The sequence below is a fragment of the Phyllostomus discolor genome, chromosome 5, assembly GCF_004126475.2.
Source record: "Phyllostomus discolor isolate MPI-MPIP mPhyDis1 chromosome 5, mPhyDis1.pri.v3, whole genome shotgun sequence".
NCBI classification, from domain to species: domain Eukaryota; kingdom Metazoa; phylum Chordata; class Mammalia; order Chiroptera; family Phyllostomidae; genus Phyllostomus; species Phyllostomus discolor.
The window spans coordinates 156,269,868-156,285,317 of record NC_040907.2 but is presented as its reverse complement, the minus strand read 5'-3'; the positions used below and the strand labels follow the sequence as shown (position 1 = coordinate 156,285,317).

General features: G+C 47.8%; 1 pseudogene; it reads left to right on the top strand.

The window, feature by feature from the left end:
* The first annotated feature begins 11,203 nt into the window (after positions 1-11,203).
* LOC114497044 lies at positions 11,204-14,830 on the top strand (annotated as a pseudogene).
* The last annotated feature ends 620 nt before the right edge of the window (positions 14,831-15,450 follow it).

Below are 15,450 nucleotides of genomic sequence, written 5' to 3'. Positions count from 1 at the left end.
TGGATGAACGAACAATCCGGAGAAAAGCTGCACATCAAGTTTGGGGACTTAGGAGTCTCATCATCTTCCTTACCTTCCATTCACCCTTTTTGCTTGTTTAAATGTTTCCTTAGATTTTCTTTCTTCAACTACAAAGCAACTCTCACTCGCTGCTACAAGCCAACAACAGATACACAAAGAACACCCACCACCTGCCCACCTCGCCCCACGCCACTGCCATCTCTGCACTCCCAAGACCACCAGGTTCTCGGTATTAACACATTAACAGTTCAGTGTGTATCCTTCCACCGGTTCCCTCACATGCTTAGTCGAGTATTCCTGAACGATGCATGCACCCCCACCACTCGGTCATTATGTCAGCATTAGCATTTCCAGAGTGAACTACTCCTGTATGTTTTTATTCCACCCTCTCCCCCACTGAGATGCCGGGGGGCCAAAAAGGAATGGTTAGGAAGACTCGCCCAAGTCAAAGAAAGGGATGACAGTTCAGCTGCCGCATGCATTGTCTAACTACGCGAAGTAGGAGTTTGATTCGAAACTTCACATGAGCAAGCTTAAGTGGGTGAGACATTTGGCAACACCCATTCTCCCACCCCTAATTTATGTTACTTGTTATTTGCTAACCACCCAATTTATCACCCGAGTCATCTGGCTCCCAGCATGGATTTTATCCAAAGGCATTCTGACTTTTATCAATCCAAAGATGGAATTTCATCACCTTCTAATAGTTACTTACTTATTGAGTTATTTTGGGTTCAGTCTGACTTGAACTTGACTTTTGAGGTTCTGGGCTACTATCAGGGAGTGGACTGAGAGCACATCAGCCCAGACGAATCTTTCAGGACCCAGAGAAATCTTTCAGACTCTGCCTCCCTTTTGTGGACATAAAGACAGAACCACTGTGTTTCTGAGGCCACTGACCTCCGCTCTATGTCCCCACTCTTCCACTGTCTGCTACAGTTTGGGATGCCGAGCTGAAACGGTGATGAGTCAACAGCATTCAGAACTGCCTTTTCTGAATGCTGAGAGGAGCTATTTTTCATTTAGTCCCTTAAATGTCTCTCAGCGTGAGTGAGAGGCAGCCAGCTAGCTCGTTGCCCAAACCGTCAGGGAAGTGCGGCTGTCCTGCATCTGCTCAGCCCATATTTTTAATTGCTTAATAATAGTGAGTGGGCTTCCTTCCTCCCCTCCAGCACAGCAGCATGGTGGGCTTTGACATTCAGGACCCGGTATGTGGGCAGGAAACACAGATGAGGCTGGGAAAATGTCAGCCTCCTACAGCTTCTTTCCCAATTAATCACGGCCATATGACGGGGCACACCTCCGACGAGGAACGCGGGGCTGGCAGTCCAAGAGCTGGGCTCCAGCCCCACTCCACTCCCAAATTAGCGCTGTGACGTAGAGGAGCTGGCGCACCCTCCCGGAGCCTCAAGTTCCTGCTGGTTTTAAAGAGACAAACAGAATTGGAGAAGAGGATGTTCAGGGGGTGGTTTTAAGGGATAGTGATTAAGAGCACAGACTCGGGATCGAGACCACCTCCAACTCCACCATGTGCTAATAGTGGGACCCCCCAGTAAGCGACCTAACCTATCCATGCCACAACTCCCTCAACTGCAAAACAAGCATAACAATAGTGCTTGAAAGGACTTGGAACTGGGCATAGCATGTGGTGTGCGTTTAATAAATATTAGTTGCTGTTATTATTCCAGTTCTAGTCATCCACATTGATTGACTACATTCCAAGTTCCAAAGGAAATCTTTTCCAAGAGGAAGAAAACACGGACTTTGCTCCCAGATACTCACAGTCTGGCAGGAAAGACAAACATGGACATTGAAACACTTGGGGGTGCGAGAGGGGGGCTGACACACACTGAGGGTTCCACCTGCGTGCTCCTAGTTACCCCTCACACAGCCGCCCGAAGCGCTTGATGCTGTTTTATAAAGTGGGAAGCAGTCTCAGAGACGTGAGGTAATTAGATTACATAGCTGCTAAGATAGGATTCAAACGCAAGTCTTCAGTCACTGCTCTTAAACTCTGCATCATTGGGGGATTAGGTGGGATTTGGGAAATGCTTCACCAAAGAAGACGAATTTGAGCAGACTAAGCCTCCACATTTTTGACTATGAAAAGGCGGGATCTTTGGAGCATCTCCCAGCAAAGCTTCTTAGCTGTATAACTTATTCCGTAAACACTTCTGAGACACAGTTTCTTTATTTCTGAATACGAAAAGTGCCCACCACAGAGCTGACAGGAGGAATAAATGAGGTTATGTATGTAAAGCTCTTAACGGTGTCCAGTACACAGCAAGCACTTAATAGATATTAGTTTATCATCATCATCATCATCATCTGTGGTCAATTCCCCTCAGCTGACAGGACCAGCCCACCCACTGGTTAAAAGAGAACCGATGTTTTCACAAGAGCTCTCAAAAGCATTTCCTAGCAGGTGCCTGAAACATGACAATTAACCACTTGTTCCTGAGGTTCAACATCCGTCCTATGCCTGTAAACATAGAAGCCATCAGGAGGAATAAAGAGCACTTGCAATTCTTCGTAACGTTCAGTGAGCCGAGAGAGAGTCCATGCCCCCACGACGGACAGGTGACCGAGAAGGTGAACCCGAGGCAGAGGCAGATGAGAAGAAGGTCCCTGCAAACAGGAACCAGAAATAGGGAGGGGCATGGAGTTAGAGGCTGTCTCCTCCATGATGTTGCGGAGGGCTGTCCGGTCCACGTCTGCAAAGAAGCTGAGTCTTCCCCGACCCCAGGCTTCCCTTCCGGCAGCAACGGTGCATGAGCTAGACTCTCAGAGCATGTGCCACCAGGGCCGAGAGGGGTGAGTGATGGCTCCCCCAGAACATAGGGATGTTTCGTGCAGGCTTGTCAGCCCCGCCATCCCTCACCGGCACCTGGGGCCAAGATTCACAGCCTGTGTCAGAGGCTCATCCAGCACTCCGAGCTGGCTCCACTGGAGTCCAATTTGTACACCCTCTCCCCGAAACTGGCAGGCAATCTTTCAGGGCCAGGAGATGGGGAGACACAGCCACACTCTATTTTTCCTGGGACTAGCTTAGGGGCCGGGAGTCAGGATAAACTAGCAGAGGGAAAGGCAAAAAGGAAAGAAGGATTCAGAAGAGACACATTAACCGTGGCTTTTTACCTGTTTTCTGCCATTATGGCGCATGGCCTATCATCCCCCAGCCCTGTCCCAGGTTTTCCAGGAAAAATCACTTCGAGTAATGGCTTCTCAGTTCAAGATACTAGTCTGTCACACTGGGTGGTTTCTCACCAAGAGAAAATGATGCCACGACATGCCAAGATCAGATTCATGGGAGAAATAAAGTGCTCAAGTCAGAATAAAACAGTTTTACTATTTTAGTTGGAAGCTCTGTGCCGCCTCAGCTTCATCTTGTCTCACATGGGTTGCCACGTCTTATTTAAGCCCCTGTGACGTGTCGGGGGCTGGGAGACGGACAATAATGAGCGTGGCCCAGTCCCTGCTCCCGGAGCTCAGCATTGACCCTGTGACTGTGAGCCTCCCCAGGGCGGGAACTAAGCCTGGGAGGTGGGGGCCCACTCTGCCCCGTGGCTTCCACAGTGCCTGGCACACAGTAGGTACTCAGTAATGCCTCTTCAGTGATAAACTTCAGTAGCATCTTCCCCCCAAAATAATAATTTAAAAAATGATGCAGAAACCAACAGGAGTGAAGTCTTGTATTATTTTCCCTGATCTAATCAATTCCAAGGGGAAAAAAAAATTTTTTTTTGAGCTTGACAACAGCAAAAATACTACAAACTTGACACCTGGTGTTCTGACAACATCACCCTGTGGTTGTGTGGCACAACTAGGGAAAGAAATTCTGGTCTGGAAGCCTCAAGTTCATTAATGCTGGGGGTGCCCTCAGGCCCCTGTGTGGCTGCGGAGCCCCTGGCTGCACTGAGCCTGGTGCTGCTGCTTCTTGATCAGGGTGGGAGAGACCGCAGGAGCTCGAAGAAGCTTTAGAACAGGGGTTCTGAACTGGCGCCTGTGGGTTCTGGTCTCAAAGCCTAAAGTGGAGGAAATGAAATGGTCGTCCCCAGAGGCGGTTTTGGCGCCCACATCAGGTTTTAAAGAAGATTGAATTCATTCCAACATTGAAAAATCAGGAGACTTTACCTTTCAAAATCTGAATATCCAGCTGCTCTGGAAAAACAGAAAGTCTGACAGCATTGGACCAGAAGCTCAGCACGAAAACAGACTTTTGTAGTTGGACAGTGGCTACATCCTTTAGACTGGGCCTGCGGCCTGCAGGTGGCCACAGTTCTCCCTACAGTCGGCTTCCTTCCTTGAAGCCACCTCCCTGAACCCTGCAGGCACCTGACTGGATGATAAACCTGAGCAGGTCAACTGCAGGGTCAAGGCAGCAGGTATCCAGCTAGAAATTCACACTTAAAGGCACCAGTTGGCCCCCAAGAAGTCAGAGGAAAGGGAGTTCCAGGATTTGGGGAAGGTTAGGGGAGGTGGTCAAGAAAATGAATGTCAAATGTGTGGTCCCCTGCGCTGTCCAGGTGTCAGTCATTCTAGCTGCAGCCCAGGTCTATGCGGAGAAGCTGGGAGGATAAAGCTGAGAATGATAAGTTGAGCCCATACTGTTGGCACGAGGGCCCTGAATGCCAAGTAATATCATTCTCAGCTTTTCGTGCCAGGAACTCCAGATATAATGCGGGGTTTGGGGACTACAGCTGCCAAGCTCCCCCCTACACACATTTCCACTCCCACCTTCATGACTGGAGTTGAAGTAGGAGTCTAGGCCTCGGGAAATACAAGGCTAAGTACAAGCTTCTGAAAACCACCCTCTGCCTTCACGAACCCCTCCTTCTGTAGGTTTTCTAAAGCAGCCAGAGGCGCCCCATGAGGTCTCGGCAGCGGCAGCAGCCACAGAGGGCAAACTTCTGGCTTGAATTCTCCCAGAGCACCTCAGGGGAAAGAATAGGAGAAAGAAAAAAGGGTGGGGGGAACCTCCTTTCAGCTTCATTAGAGTTCTTGCTTAACCAAGCTAAAAATAAAACTAATTGCTTTTGCTATTCTAATGTGAAAAATCAGTTTTTAAAGGATCAAAATTCCTTCTGTGGCTGGAGAAATCATTGAATTGGTAATAGACGGACTGCCAATGAATTATAAATGTCATAATCAAGCCTTCTTGGAAGGCCAAAGTCTTAGTTACAAATGGGTACTATAATTAGAAATATGCTAAGCTGCCTAAAGCAGACCCCCTTACTTTGTCTTTTTTTTTTAAGAGAAAAGAGGCATAGACTGCTCCTCTCCAGGTATCTGGCTCACTCTTGAACAATAACTGTTCTCACCGTTACAGGAGACATCAACCCAAAAGAGCACACAAACACCATCCCTTCTCCCTTTCAGAAGCCCCACAAATCTCTCCCAGCAGTGACGAGGCAAGGGCTTCAAGTCTTCTCATTTACTACCTGGAATTCTACAAACTCTAGATATTCGAGGACAGCAAGCAGCCTGTTTTCAAATCCAAGAGGCCCGGGGTCTGAGCAGGCTCAGTCATCCACACATTAGTGAGAACCGGTTTGATTCAATCCTTTCATTGGAACAAAGAGGCAAGCTCTGTAGGACTGGGAGCTGGAGGAGAGAGGGCATGCACATCAGGGAGGAGAATGAGAGAGGAAGGGCACCATTGCAGGCTGAGGTTCCAAGGAGGGCGGGCATGAGCAGGGCTGCTTCCAATCTCGGAGCCCTCAACCAGGAAGGAGAAAAGGTCCCCCCATAAAACTCAAACAAGCGAAAAAGCTAGTCTAGATCGACAGGGTTGATAACAATAATGTTCTCCCAAGACAGAATCAGGCCTGAGAAGGAGTTTATCTTCCCTTGTTTTCTTGAGGATGGATTCAATTTCAGGAAAACAAGGGCTGGGAGTTGCTGTTTTCCTTCGAGTCCTTTACCTTTGTCTAGGTGTCTGGAGACAAGACCAGTCCTAACTAGAGAGCTCACTGAACAGGAACTACTTCTAAGCACTTACCTTATCCCAGCCCTGGAGCAGCCAGCTCAGGGGAGGAGGTGAAGCCCCTGCCTCTCCCTGAGCCCCGGACTAAAACTCCTGGCACCTCCTGAGCATGACCATATGGGCTTCATCAGTGGTTCTCAGCCCCGATTGCACATAAACTTTACCTGGGAGGTATTTCATGTCGATGCCCAGTTCACATCCCAGATGGATTCCATGTAACATCTAGGAGTGACTCCAGGCATCACTATTTGTTGAAGCTTTCTGGTGATTCTAATATGCAGTCATGATTGAGAACCACTGACTTCAGCATTTCCTCCCAGAACCCATTCCCTATCTTCTTGCTTCTCCTCTCAACTCCCCAGGCCTAGAGTGAGGGGTTTCTCTAGCATGAGAGTCTCCAGAGGCAGCAAGGCCTTCATCACTCAGGGTGGGCACCACCTTCCGGAGCACTTCTGTATAGAACCCAGGACAGCTCCCTCACACCTAAGTCACTCCATTGGAATAGACTTTAAGGCACATCTTATCTGGGTAAGCAAATAGGATTCACCCTCAAGCCAACCCTGTTGGACCAGAAGTGCTTCTCTAGGGCACGATATTGAGAAAATCCTTCCCAACAGGACATGTCCAAGCTCGGTAGGAAAGAATACCATCTTCAGTTACAAATGTCAGCCAAGGGAACAGGGAAGGGAAATGGTAGTACAGGAGCCTAGCATTTGTCAAGCCTAAAAACTTCCTCATTGACTTAAAGGAAAAAGAAAAAAGGAACACAGGGAAAGAAAGCGGCATGCCCACTCACCATTTAACGAATCAACAAGTTAGGTTGACAAGCTTGGTCCGTGTCTAGCACCATAGAACCTTGTTACTCCAAGTACGGTCCATGGACCATCAGGAGGAGCATCAGCTGGGACCTTGTTAAATGTGCAGAAACTCGGGCTCCACAGAAGATGTATTGAATCCAAATCTGCATTTAACAAGTCCCCCAGGTGATTCCATTTCACAAAGAGTTTTGAAAAGTGCTGCCAGAGGTAAACAGAAAATAAGAGTAACAGTGGGCTCTGCCATGGTCCAGATGAGGAATACAAGAAAACACCCAAGCGAAGAACAATGCTAAGTAGTGTACAAGAACGGAAACGCTGTCTGAGCCCAGAAAGGGGATAGGTCCATGTGAGTGCAAAAGCTCAGAAGGCTTCAGAGCGGAGGAGGTCCTAAGGCAGAGTCCAAAAAGAAGGGCAGATCTTAAAACAGGCAGAAAGGGCCCCTGCCCCTCTCCATCAGCTCTCCTGCTTCCACCCCTGGAAGTTTTCTGTTGCCTCCACCACCTTAGCTCTGGCTGTAGATCAGAGGGTTCTAGTGGGGGCCTTCTCTCCCCAAAAGGCTCGGGAGCTCCTTGAGGCCGGGGATGGTGTCTTGTCCCTGCCCTGTCTCCTGCACTTATCCACACAGGGCCAGGCTCAGAATGACCACTCACAACATTTTTGAATGAATAAATGGGTGACGGAATGAACAAGGAAGCCACGAAGCCAGGCCTGTAAAACCACAAAGCCCAGCTTTGTTCAGCCCCTCTCCAACACCACCATCCCAGACTGGCTCACTGGAGCTCAGGCGGTGCCCCAGATGATTAGACTATGACTTAAAAAAAAAAAAAAAGAAAGAAAAGAAAAGAAATTTTAATCTAGAATCTCTAACCCCACCTAAGTCTGCTTTGGCTGATAATCACCTAGGACCACTTTATTCTGGAAGAGAATTCCCCAGGCTCTCTGGTCCCAACATTCATGGCTGAGCCCCAGGGGAAGAGAAACAGAATAAGGTTTAAAGAGAGGATTGGGAGTCCTGCCAAATTGTATGGGGCACGGGTAATAGTCACTCTAGGAGTATCAGTTCTCCTGTAGTCACGATGTGTCTCTTCTTCCACAGCAGCACTCAAAGGCCCTCGCCAGCCAGTCTGCCGGCCCTGATCACCCCAGGCTACCCGACAAAGTTAATGTATGTGGAAGTACTTTGTAGAGAGTAGAGACCTTCCATGTAAAGTATCAGCATTGTTTGTATGAATGAAAATAACCTAAACGGGATCTCAGAGTCAGGTATTTTCCAGTCTTTTATTCTTTCACAGTCTTGGGTTTGTGTACTCTGCAAAAAAAAAAAAAAAAAAAAAGATAGTGCAGGTTCTGGGGTGATACTACCTGTGTTTGGATGCTGTCTCTGGCACTTTCCAGTTGTGCGACCTTGAGCAAGTCATTGAACTTCGCTAGGCCTTGAGATCCTTGTCAATAAAGGGAGATAACACATGTGTCACAGGGTGCTCTAGGGACTAAAAGCACTAATGCATATGTGAGTTTTGGGAACATACTACATATATTCAATAAATGTGAGCAATTAGTATCTGCCTTTGTCTCCTGCCTACCTGTAGATACCTCCCTCCATGCCCACTCTATGTGTGCCGCCCCTGGTTGCCCAGGCCCTCCCATGGACACCACCTAAACCTGAATATAAAGCAGCACCTTATGCTTCAACGAAAGCAGTGCCCTCTGGCATTTGATTCTTTGTACCTACCATTCCCTGGGGTACATTCTCAGTTAACTGGAAAGAAAGTATTTGATAATCTAATATTGTACATGGAGGTATTTCAGACTCATACATGTCTATATTCCTTTGAAGGCACAGAATATCTGCTCTTTAAAGAGGGCCCTAAAGATAGCAATGCCTGAACAAAAAAGGGACTGTGCACAGCACTGAAATTTCAGATGCAGCCACAGATCACAGAAAAACGTGGTTTTAAATTAAAGAAGGACAGAAACCTGAATGCCCAGCTCCAGAGCCAACCCTCCTCTTGAAGCAATAGCAGAGGACAAAAAGCCTCCAGGAAGGAATTTCAAGGCAGATGTGTGATTTGGAGGGTTCGTTGTTTCTGAAGTTCAAGTTCTTCTTCTTTGGGTGAGAGCACAAAGGGGGACCTCTTTCTTGGTCATTGCCACCAACAAGCAGTCCTACTGCAGCTAGGGACTGTAGGAGTCACCTCTACCACTAAGGTCAAAGTCGCCACAGGATAGCAAGCTAATGCTCCAGGAGCCCTCTTCAAGGACAACCCCGCAGAAATCTCCACCATTTTCTCCCTTCTGTCTGAGGAAAACATCCTTCCTCCGTGTGCAGGGGACATAGGGCTAAAACCAGGAAGGTCCTGTTTCCTGTAGGGCAGAGTTGGAACAGATGAGGCTATCTGAGGACGGCAGGGCTCCCAGAAGTATTCCCCACTGCCCTTCTTCCTGAAAGGCAGGAACAAATTGAATATGAAATCCACCCCTCAGTGCTGCCAAGTGTAGGGGGCCAGGGAGTATTTTGAAATAAAGCTATAATATGCCTGCCATAAAAGTTTACCAGCTTTTATACAGGCTCCCAATAATGAGGTGAGATGTTTCAGCAGCTCAGTGCCATGAAAGGAAAAAAATTCCCAGCAACACCTTTTTAGCACAAGAATCTGCCTCCCCAACATGGTTCATAACCAGGAGTTTTCCCCTTTAAAGGGGATTGCAATGCCCTGGCCAGGTGGCTCAGTTGCTTGGAGCATCGTTCTGTGCACCAGAAGGTTGCGAGTTCAAGTTCTGGTCAGGGCATGTGGGTTTGATTCTCAGTTGGGGTATGTACAGAAGGCAACTGACCAATGTTTCTCTCTCACATTGGTGTTTCTCTCTCTCTCTCTCTCTCTCAAATCAATAAATATATACTTAGGTAAGGATTTTAAAAATTTTTTTAATAAATAAATAAAGGGGATTGATTGCATCAAGTCCTCTTTCATTCCTCATCAGGGTTTTTAGTGATTACTCAAGTCTTTTAAATGAAGAAGTTCATAAAGTGTAACTTTGTACTGGAAACGGGTAGTGAATTTTTCTGCCCCCAAACCTTGGAAGAGTCAAGAGTTACAGCAACAGAAAGGTAAGGGGTGAGGAACTCTGGAGTATTCTAGGAGTACAGAACTGGGGGTAGAGTGGGAAGAAGAAGTGTGTCCTCAGACGTTGGGAAATAAGTTGAGGCTGGATCAAAGTGTTGTCACCCCAGACAAGGACTTTAAGAAGTGGTTACCCCATAAGGTGGTCAGAAACTTAAGTATAGAGAAGAATCCCCCCGAATGCTTGGGAAGGGGGCACAAGTGAGGAGCCAGAAAGAATGACTGGCCACCTAGAAGTAGAGGGAATGTCTTCAGAAATACTGGTAAGAACTTCTGGCCAAGATGGAGGCATAGGCAGACATGCTTCACCTCCTCACATAACCATAAGAAGGATTACAACTAACCTCAAAACAAGAAACAACCAGAACTGCCAGAAAATCAAACTGTATGGAAGTCTTACAACTAAGGATTTAAGGAAGAAGTATTCATCCAGATGGGTAGGAAGGGCAGAAATGGGCAGCCAGGGCAGAGAGGACTCAGTGTAGTGGCAGCAGTGAGGTGGAGGGTAGAGGGGCAGTCCCACATGCAGATGTAAATAAAACCCAGGAGGCACACCTGGGCAGCTAGCGATCCCAGCCCTAGGCCAGACTGCACAGCCCAGGATCCCAGCCCTAGGGAAATAAAGTCTCGTAAGTTCTGGCTGTGAAAACCAGTGAGAGTTGGGGCAGTGGAAAAAACTGTCTGTCTCTCAGGAGAGTCCATTTAAAGGGCCCCCATGGTCCTAGAACATAGGCAAACCCACCCACTCTGGGAACCACCACCAGGGCAATGGCTAGAGGGGCATCAATCACATACAGGAAGTGGGTGAAGTAAGTGACTGGCAATGGAGCCGAGAAAGCAGCATTGTGCCCTTTCCAACCCCTCCCCCACATACAATGCCACAAAGCAGCAAAGCATGTTGCCCCACCCTAGTAAATACCTAAGGCTCCGCCCCTTACAACGTAACAGGTGCCCCAAGACCGCAAGTCAAAGCAGCTCTACCTAACACACAGAAACAAACACAGGGAGGCTGCCAAACTGAGGAGACAAAGAAATATGGCCCCAAAAGATCTGAAAGAACAGACCAAAGCTCTAGAAAAAGAACAGAGAAAAATGGAGATAGCCAGCATATCAGATGCAGAATTCAAAACACTGGTGATAAGGATGGTTAGAGATCTCACTGAGTACAGCAAATATATAAGGGGAGAAAGGAATGCTACGCTAAGTGAAATAAACAAAACTCCACTTCCACGGGAGGCCTACACACTGCTGCAGCCATGATTCTCGTGAATCCTGAGCAGTTCCAGCACATTTTGCAAGTACCCAACCCCAATGCCCATGGGCGATGCAAAATAGCCTTTGCCATCGCTGCAGTTAAGGGTGTGGAGTGAAGCTGTGCTCATGTGGTGTTGAGAAAAGCAGACATCGACCTCACCAAAAGGTCCAGAGAGCTCACAGAGGATGAGGTAGAGCAGGTGATTACCATTATGCAGATCCCGACACCAGTACAAGATTCCAGACTGGTTCTCGAACAGACAGAAGGAGGCAAAGGATGGAAAATACAGCTAGTTCCTGGCAAATGGTCTGGACAACAAGCTTCATGAAGACCTGGAGCAGCTGAAGAAAATTTGGGCCCACTAAGGGCTGCACCACTTCTGGGGTCTTCATGTTCAAGGATAGCACACTAAGACCATAGGCCATCAGGGTCACACTATAGGTGTGTCCAAGAAGAAATACATTTGTAGGCCTTATCTGTTAATAAATAGTTTATGCATAGACACACACAAAGAAAAGAAAAGGAAAAAGAAAATCCACAGAGAACCAACAGTGAAGGGAAGGAAGCTGAGGTTCAAATCAACAGTTTGGAACATAAGGAAGAAACAGACAGTCAACCAGTACAGAATGAAGAAAAAAGAATCCAAAAAATGAGGGGAGAATAAGAAGACTCTGGAACATCTCAAAACATACCAACATCCAAATCATAAGGGTACCAGAAGGAGAAGAAGAGCAAGAAATTAAAAACTTATTTGAAAACATAATGAAAGAAAACTTCCCTAATTTGGCAAAGGAAATAGACATACAAGTCCAGAAAGTACAGTCTCAAATAAGTTGGACCCAAAGAGGACCACACCAAGGCACATCATAATTAAAATGCCAAAGGTTAAAGATAGAGAATCTTAAGAGCAGCAAGAGAAAACAGTTACCTACAAAGACTACAAAAACAGAGTTACCCATAAGACTATCAGCTGATTTCTCAAAAGAAACTTGGAAGGCAAGAAGGGGCTGGAAAGAAGTATTTAAAGTGATGAAAAGCAAAGACCTGCAACCAGGATTACTCTCTCCAGCAAAGCAATCATTTAGAACAGAAGGGCAGGTAAAGTGCTTCCCAGACAAGACAAAGCTAAAGGGGTTCATCGTCACTAAGCCCTTATTACATGAAATGTTAAAGGGACATTAAATGTTAAATTTAAGAAAATGAAGAAGATCAAAATTGTAAACAGTAAAATGACAACAAATTCACAGCTATCAACAACCGAATCTAAAAACAAAAACAAACTAAGTAAACAAGTTGAACAAGAACCGAATCATAGATATGGAATCATATGGAGGTTTATCAGCGGGGTGGGGGAAGGGGAGAATAAGAGAAAAGGTACAGGGATTAAAAAGCATAATCAGCAGGTACAAAATAGACAGGGGAGAGATTAAGAACAGTATAGGAAATAGAGAAGCCAAAGAACTTATATGCACGACCCATGGACATGAACGAAGAGAGGGATTGCTAGAAGGAATGGGGGTACCGGGTGGTGGGGGCAAAGGGAAAAATTGGGACAACTATAATAGCATAATCAATAAAATATACTTAAAAAACAGAGAGATACTGGTAAGGGGGCAGAGGAGGGGTGGAGACCAAGGTAAGAAGACAGAAGGAGGGAGGCCAGGAGGAAGGCAGGCAAACCCACTGTGTGGCTAGGAGAGCAGGCTGCCCTTCCGCGCTGCTTTCTCATGCTACCCACAGAGAACGGGTGCTCTCCTGCACAGGGAACTGATGGCAGCCTGTGCTGAGATGTGATCTGATACAGACCCGTGGGGCCCAGAGGTCTTCACTGTCCAGTGGGCATCACGTCAAACCTCATTAACAGAAACAGGCCTGATTCTCAACTTGTGATCATTTAGACACAGACAAGACTCGAGCTGACATATGAGCTTTCCAGGAAAATAGAGTTCGTTACACAAATCAGGAGTGTGAAAGAATTATGAACCAGAGGGATAATTCATCTACTTGAGGAAAACAACTGATTTCAAGCACTTGCAAGGACACTAGTTCCTCTCTGCTTGTCTCTATGTCGCTTGCAAAGGACTGCCGCCTCCTGGTGCAGCCCTGGCAGACCCTCTGCGCCGCTGATGGAGGCTGGTGCGCGTGAGTAAAACAGTCATAGTATCCCTCCCTTCATTCAAGGTCCAGCTCAAATCACCCCTCCGCCCCCTGCAGGAGGCCTCGAGGAGTTCTCAGCCCCTAAGACTTTCCCTAAAGCGCCTGGTGTTGGCATCACCTGTGTGCCACTCACGGGATCCCTCGGACAGTGAGTTCTCCTGCCCCAGGCCCCCACTTACAGCCCTGACTGAACTGGAAGTTCATGGAGTCCAAAAGTGAGTCTGATTTATGGTAATTTGACCCATTAGGTCACCAAGCACTCTGTGTTGGCTAATTGAGAGAGAAGTGCATTTTTCTAGCAAAAAATATTTATATATGGATACTCTTAAGTATTAGGAAGTGATTAAAAAGGATGAGTTGGAGCTCTATGTATTGATTGACCTAAAAAGACATCCATTTCACTGTTAGTGGAAAAAAATTGATTGTGGGGTTATGTACATTGTGTGATCCCATTTCTGAAGAAAAAATACTGGTTGGGATATTTTATAAACATTTAAATATGTTGGAGTGAGCACAGAGGAGAGGAAGGAAGGGCGTGTACCAGGAGATGGATGTTGGTTTTCTCAGTTTGGGGGGCTGGGGATGGAGGAAGGTGCGGGCTTCCCCTTGCAGGGCTCAGCGAGGTCTGCTTGTTCAAATGGGAACGCCTTACTTTTTACTTTGAGGGAGAGTCGGTACGCATCACAAATGGGGCAAAGTCCAGCGATGTCAGGCTTTGCACAGACCCAGACGGCAGCACCTCCTCCCCATGAGGCTGAAAGCTGAGCCTGGGGTGGGCGGAGCCCAACAGATCACCTGTTCCGGCTGCCAGCCCACGTGGAATCCACGCAGTCTTCCTGCGCAGCCTTGTAAGGGGTCTTCCTAAACTCCACCTCCCCCTGCATTCCCACCTCTGAGGGCCCAGCCCCACCACCTGCTTCTCTGTGAAGCTACCCCGAGTGGATCTGTTTCTTGCATCCCAAGCAGCCCTTTCAGGAGACAGCTCCAGAAAGCTGGATGTTGTCTGGTTTTCCTTCCAGGTCCACTCCCCACCCACTCCAGTTGGCTTGGCAGCCTCAGGAGGGTGGCATCCAGGGACTGCAAGAGAAGACTCCCTTACAGGTTGGGTTCAGCCAACAGGAGGATCCAGCAGCAGACCAGAGGGTAGCAGGAGACAGCAGTCAAGGTCTTCATTCCCCCAGCTCTCCCACAGCCCAGCCCCGGGCTGGCAATACCTGTGTTCCCCTCCTGAACCCCACGGCTGTGGGCAGCCCTTTCCGCTGCTATTGTTCTCTCCAGGTGCAGTGAGTGCTTCCAGTCTCGGGTACAGGGCCGGTGTGGGGACAGTTTCCTGCTGTCACTAATCCCGAGGTGCTGTACTTTCCTGGCTGATACCCGCAAACTCGCCTACTCCTTTGTGAACTGTCCGTTTATGAACTCCCTCCAATTTTCCCCTTGTGAGGATGACATCGGCTTCCTGCCCGAAGTCTGAGTCACTTCCCTGTTCTCTAGCACCAGCAAAGGGCTCTGCGGCACTCCAGTAGGGATCAAGGGCTGTCTTCAAATGCTGCCTGTGCTGCGAGAGGCCTCTCCAGGCCAGAGATGTGTGCGCTCTGGAAACACCTCTCTCCGGCACACGGTCCTGCCCGCACCCATGGAGGGTTCTTTCTAACAGCGATGCCTCTCGTTTCTCTCATTCCCTGGCCATGGAGAGGTGGTGAACAAGCCCAGCTTACCTCCACACGATCTACAGGGTCCAGCACAAATAACGTCCCTTTTTTATTACATAAAAATATTTTGCTACAAAATCATAAGTGTGCAATTCTGTAACATACCACTATCACACTCAAGCACGCCATATGACATTCTAGGGGAAATGTTCAAATTGCTGTCCATCTCGTGTGAGACATTCACACATCCTACCAACCACACTCAATGGTGTTACTTCTGCTGGACCCTGTCATTGAACAAAGGAACCTAGACGAGCTAAAAGGGATGGAAATCTCCTGCCTGTTGCCATGAGAACTGATCAGAGGGGTGCTGGGAGGCCACCACTGTAGCCAAGTCTCTTCTGTAGCGAAGTTAGGCTCCTGTGCCTCTCTCTCTCACCCA